This window comes from Fistularia commersonii, chromosome 21 (assembly GCF_037954325.1).
Source record: "Fistularia commersonii isolate RoL2024-O1a breed Wild chromosome 21, RoL_Fcom_v1.0, whole genome shotgun sequence".
NCBI classification, from domain to species: Eukaryota; Metazoa; Chordata; class Actinopteri; order Syngnathiformes; family Fistulariidae; genus Fistularia; species Fistularia commersonii.
This window is the reverse complement of record NC_141304.1, coordinates 9,840,908-9,847,865: the sequence shown is the minus strand read 5'-3', so window position 1 is coordinate 9,847,865 and position 6,958 is coordinate 9,840,908.

Genomic DNA, 6,958 nt, shown 5'->3' with positions numbered 1-6,958 from the left:
CGGGGAGGAGGGCAGCCCTCTTCACTCGCATTGATGGAGGCTAATGGAGCCAAAGTTTCGTTTTTTATAAGATACAGTGGAATCTCGGCTTACGAATGTTATTTGTTCTTTGACTCTGTTCAGTCAATTTTTCCCATCGAAATCAATGCAAATGCCATTGATCGGTTCTCAAGCCCCCAAAAACCTAGTGTAGGGTTTATTTATGGCAAAAAACCCAGAGTAGAATTAAAGATAACAGTAATCATTAATGTGTTTCTGGCGTTCATTCTCGTCTAGCAAGAACTTGTACTCGGCGTTTCCTGCTTTAAATCAGCAAATAAAGCCTTCTCTCTTATGAGACCCTCACTAACGCCATTTCCAGCAAGTTGGCTTTCGTCAACCCAAACAAACAATCATAGTGGCCAAAATGAGTTTTCTCCGTCGGATGGCTGGACTTTCCCTTAGAGATAGGGTGAGAAGTTTGGGCACCCAGGAGTGACTCAGAATAGAGTCAATGCTCCTCAGTATATAGAGGAGTCAGATTAGGTGGTTCGGGCATCTGGTCAGGATGCCTCCTGGGGGAGGCGTGGGAGAACACAGGGAAGACCCAGGACACGCTGGAGAGACTATGGCTCGGCTGGCCCGGGAACGCCTTGGGATTCTCTCGAGAAGAGCTGGAACGTGTGGCTGGGGAGAGGGAAGTCTAGGACGCTCTGCACTCGCCGCTGCCCCCCCGACCCGACTTTGGATGGGCGTCGAAGGATGAATGGATGGATGAAAAATGTATTTTCTACTTTTCCCAGACTTGAGACCTTTGCTTTGTTAACATAGCGGCCCCTTTAGCCATGCCACCCGTCTTTGGCGCATCTTTGTCCTTCAGGATTTTACAGATAGTTGACTTAGCCATGTTGTGGTGCTCTGTAACAATGAAAACCGCTCTCACATTTAGATATTTTTTCATTTTTTTCAGATGGACCACTTCTTAAAACCACCATCACTACCACGCTGGATTTTTTGGGGGCCATAATGAGGACTGACTTACTGAAAATAGCACAAAAAAGCAGTATAACAGGAGAACACAATAGTGAACTATTGTAGTACCATACACGACTGCCACTGCACTACAATCCTACAACACGAAAATGCTACAACGCCACAACACAAAACGACAAAAGGAGTTTGTCTCTTAGTATGTTCGTGCACAGATGGCTTCTTTGCAACTCAATCGAAAATTTGATCAAAAACTCAATTTGTTTGTGATTGGGGGCATTCATAAGCCAAAGTTTTGCTCTAATTGAACGCAGGGTTTTCTCAATGATTATTAGCATCATTGCATTACGTATCAAAAGCACAAAATCACAGCGTAGGTGTGTTTTGATTTGATTGATTCGAAGATGAAGGATGGGTTGCCACGTACAGTTATGTGACAATCCGTCACGCCACACATGCGGTGTAAACTAACCGGACCAACAAATAATGGACTTATGAGCTGTGGCAGGGTTATGAAATGGGATGGATGGGAAAATGACAAGTCCATGACCTCCTGCCCTTCCAAAAGGCTTCAGAGCCCAAAGCTAGAGTTGTCAGTGTCAGCTGGTGTCAAAGCAATCAGCTCAGTCCAGCATGCCCTTGTGACCTCTTCTCCCTTGCGCATGTGTGTGTGCGTGTGTGTGTGTGTGTGTGCGTGTGTGTGTATATGTGTATATGTGTTTGTATATGTGACAATGTATGGCAAATTTGTGCAGAATGTCAGCCTAAAATTTATAGGTCATCATTACTTTCAGTGCTCCCTGTGATTCTGTCTTAAACACGCTAAGACAAATAGATTTACGCGTGGTTAACTAACTATTCTAAAAAAAAATTATAAAAAAGAAATCCAGCAATCAAGTCAAAACCAAGAAATGAGAGGGACATTTTAAAGCCTTTTTTGATGACAAAGCTTGTGCACAAAAACCCACTATACAATGTCAAGAATGGAAGGTGCTTGTTAGGGATGCTTTCGGCATCAAATCCAGGGAAACATGACATTTTGATAATTAAAACAGTTATACATCAGAGGACTTATTGGAAAATATTTGGAAAAGACTTATTGAAAATTATCATCTTACACCTGCTGACATCCAAGGACAAGTTTTGAGTCACAGACTCAAACTGAGATTTTACAAAGACTGTGAATCTTACAGGGTCACTATTTACAAAACTGCAACTAGATTTGTTTGGCAATTTTGTCCAACCATGCAATGTTCTCACAGGGTGTCTGCAGAAAGTCTGGTCTTTCAGACCTTTACTTCTTTGCTCGGTTGTGACACGCTGGAGAGTTCACGTCGTACAAGCCGGGCTGTTCTGCCCAAAGCTCCACCATCCGTTCCTCTTTCTGGATGTTTCATATTGATCAGGACATCTTTCGCCATTCACATTAATCCATAGCAACAAATACAGCTCTGGTTATTGTTTGTCTGGTTGTTCGTTAGGTTTCCTGTTTGCGGTTTTGCTAAAGCTCATCTTTTGGCTGTTGATTGTGTTACATTACTGAAATAACTGAAAAGACTATTATAATCAGACACGTCCGATATTGTTGTAAACCCAAGACTAGGAAAAGATTGAGTGCGTTGCGACTTGAGTAAAACTCCTAGGATTTCCCTCCGATTTTCAGTTTTTAGTCTGAGACCATGAAATTCTTTTGGTGCAAGCCCAGCATTAAACAACTAAACCGTTTCTGTGCCTGGTATACAATTTTACGCTGAAAAAGCCAAATTGCCACAAATGAGTTGGATGCGGGATTCAACCAGGGTTCAAGTCAAGTTAAATTATGTTTATAAAATGCCACATAGCAATGCAGTTGTCTCATGACTCTCCATATAGAGCACGTTTTGACCTTGCAGAAACCCCACATTCCCCGATGAGTGAGCACTTGGCAACAGCGGCAAGGAAAGACTGCACCTCAACCGGTACAGAAGAACTTGGAAAGATCCAAGCTCAATGGTGGCGGCCTTCCGCCTCGACTGGTTGGGGTTAGAAAGAGAAAGATGGACAGAGATAGAAAGCAAAAGTGTGACAGAGAAGGGTGGTATGAGGGTTGGGAGGGAGAAGTGAAATGGATCTAGATTTGTTACCGGGTTGTCCCGAAGTGACAACTTCTGCCGTTGGATGTTGAGGAATAAACTTCATATTCACGTCAGGCTCCCGTGTGTGTTATCACGGTGCAAGACTGTGACTCACAGAAATGAGGAAACAATGGAAACTTACCATTATTAATATGTGTTGAAACAGGATCGTTGATAACATTGGAAATTAAAGGGAGCAGACAGATGTAAAAGCAAACATTGTGAGAAAGCTCTTCAAGTTAGCAGGTATGTTTACTCCAGACACCTGCATGCTATTTTGAAAATTAGAAAACATAGACTAATTCATGGTTGAAAAAATGCTAACGAAGCTTATAAACTGAGTTGAGCGGAGCTTGTTTTCAAGTTGTGTTCAAGTAATGCTCTCGTCCTCGCTCCATACCTGGCATTGGCTTCATGATTTGCGAGTTTTCTGTCGCAACATGCTGAGAAGACACGGCTGGAGACGCAGGGTCGTAATTAAACCCGGAGTTGACTCAACGCATTCATAAAATGAAAACTGTTAGATAGCGAACACATTTTTGTCTGGCTGTAAAAATTCACAACATACTTTGGCAAAGCTTTGGATGAAGGTATCAGCATTTTAATCATGTTTACCTTTGCATTGTTGTCAATTAGTAGATGCTTATAAGGAACCTATTCATTTCATTTTGAATGTACTTTGTTTTCGGGTCTTAACAAATTCACAATTCTTCGCCTGATATTAGTTGAAAATTATGCAGCCAGTGTTTCTTTCTTTCGAAAGATTGATGGGAAAATTACAGGAGTGACTCAGACTCACTATAACAATGACTGGCAGATTTCAAGAGTGTGTATCGGTTCCCTTTTCCGCAGAAATAGATGCCGATTGTTTGAATTGCAGCCCGCTGTCTGAGAATATTTTAGTTTTTTCGGTATTTTGACTTATCAAGATCATTCTCAGAAGTTGAACGGGTTTGAAAATCACATGGTCGTCTCCAATGAGGGGAGCGGTCGCAGTGATTCACGTGCTCTCCGGTGTTAGTCACCAATGCGGCAGTGCGTAATGTGCAACCTCGTCCACTGTACTCAGCCCATCCACCCTGACCATCCCAGACAGGAGCTGGGTCAGTGTCAGGAAGGGATATTTGTGTACACAACCTTTCCCCTGATTCCCTGTTGATGTTGAACATCACCATGGACTTGATCAGCATGCATATATAAAAAAACACAAACAAAGAGACAAAGACAACCAGAAACAATTAGCTTTGTGCTAATTATACAAAGTGCTAATTTAGCTCTTGGCATAATTTACACATGTTATATACTATAATATATACTTAAAAAAGCAAATATTAAAATAGATCACTTTCATTTTGAAATTTTAATCATGTTAGTTGTAAACTAACAAGTAAACACCGTGTCAATATCTTCTTGATGAATTATCTACAAATATTCTTACTCTCCTGAAAACAAATGTTACTTTGAGGAGACATTTATGTAGGATTCAGTTGAGGGTCTCAACGAAATAGAGGGAAAGAATCAACACGGGTCGTTTAATTTGCTTCCTGAGACGAAGGGGAGCATGTTTGCATGAGAATATGCCAAAAATACAACTTTCGCTCTGGCTCCCGTGTGAAAGGTACAAAAAGATTAAAGTATCCTTTTTATATCTTTTTTTTTAAATTATTTTTTTAACACGCTTAAAACATGTTATGAGGACCTGAGAATAAGCTGCTTTTTGTCGGATACAATATGCGTCAGATATCGATATTGTCAACAAACAATATAGTTATATAAATTCTATATTGACTGTCCCCTTTGCAGACAAAATTGTGAGGCTACTGTTTAACACACACACACACACACACACACACACACACACACACACACACACACACACACACACTTGAGGAAATGTGCATGGAAGAAGTTGGATAGCGTTCCAGCAGCAAAACGTTTAGTAATACTTGTTGCAGCAGGGAGTTGCCCCCCCCCCCCCCCCCCGCCTCACCTCCTTCCCACCCTCCTCCCACATCATCAATATTAAACAGCTGCCGTTGTGTGGGAGGAGAGACGGAGATATAAGTGACCGCGGTAACCAGCCAAAGGTGAGCCCTGGACATAGTTTGATGAGCCTTTTATCTGATAACAAATAACTCCAGAAAATACATCAGGGTAAGTTTTTTTTCATTTTTTGACATTTTCTTAAAAATAATCTGCTTGTAAAAAACAAATGTATTTAATTTTTAGAGACTGTTGTCCTTGCTCAATAATGTAATACATTTCTAAAATGAGCTGAGATATTTATATATTTATCATGGATTTACCATAAAAAAATACTCCCACATGCAAACAATGCATTTACCAAATTTATCTGAGCAGTTTGAATAAGTACTCTGCCATTTAAATATTTCCTTTTGTTTATTTCTCCATCAATTTATATTTAAAATTCATGGAAAATCTGATTTTGGCTCAGAGAGAGTCAAAGGCTATAAGTATTGATTGTGGCAGTGATTCTTTATAAGACAATAAAACAACACACTGTACATATTTCGTTGCAAAGACTCAGGAGAAGGATACTCCTGGACGTCCGGACTATACTCCAAACGATTGATCACGTGTCTTTTAACACAGACACCTGCTCATTTCCCGCCGTGATGAGTCCGAATCACTACTGTTAAAAAGTTCTTGGACGCTGCTTAGATGTCCTTGGACAAAAAGACAAAGAAACCAAGTAGATGCTGAAAGATAGCATACATGTTTGGCACCTGCCTTAGGGTCAAGAACCTGGACAAAAGAGGCTGAACTGTTGAATTTCTAGAGTCTGTTAGATTGGCGTGTAAATCAGAAGTTGGAAACAATTACCGTATTGTTTTCAGCCACGTTCTGTTCCACACCTTGGTCCAAAAAAGGCTTCTTATCGACCCTTTGCAGCCTGTGCCAACCAGCTGCCCTGTAAATCAGGTGTCTTGGATGCACTCCAGCACTGGGGGCTGAACATACTCCGTTAATGTTTGATGGATATTGCAGTGTCTTGCCTCAATGCTAGTATTTGAAAGTTAGCTAATCGCTTTGTCCTTTTTTTCCTTTTAATAGACCCAGGCCGGGAGGTTTCACCAACCAGAGGCTCAGCTGAAATGGAAAGCGTACAAGAGTTTATCCCCTTTGCCAAAGAGATGCTGAGTCAGAGGCCCGGCAAGGGGATGTTGAGGGTCTACCTGGTGGGGTCCGTGTTTGCGGTACTCGGGACGGTCATCGGTCTGGTGGACCTGGTGTGTCACCCGTTCTCCGCCGGGGAGCCGATTGATGAGGAGATGCTCCAGTTGATGGCTCGGGAGGAGAAGAGGGTCGTGGAGCAGAGGAGGCAGCGAGCGGACAGTCAGGAGATGGAGGTCGCCGCTCTTGCAAAGACTCGTACACTGAGCCAGAGGAGTCTGGCTTATCGTCTGCATGCCTCTTAGAACCAAGCAGAGGGTCGCTCATTATTTATTGACTGTTTTGACTGCTCGAGGCGTCTAAAGCAGCCACATCCATGACTTTTTGCTGCTGGTTGATGATGCATTCAAGTATTGTAGGCATGTGTGTGTGTGTGTTGAGAAAACTGGTCACATTTAGGTTTGCTTAAGAAATGATCACTGTTTAAATCACACCTTGGGATGATTGTATAATGTATTTAAGACATGTCTGCCTGCCAACAATGGCCTGTTGGTTAAACAGAACTTAAAACTTATTTTTGTTGTTTTTTAAAAAAGGGGGGAAGAGAGATTAGATTTCATACTGCGCTGCTGACCAGCGCCACCTGTTGTTTTAGATGTATCTGAATTCCTTCCTCAACATCCCAGTGTGAAAAGATTGTATGTCTGGTTAGACCTTGTTGTAAATGTATATAATGTGCA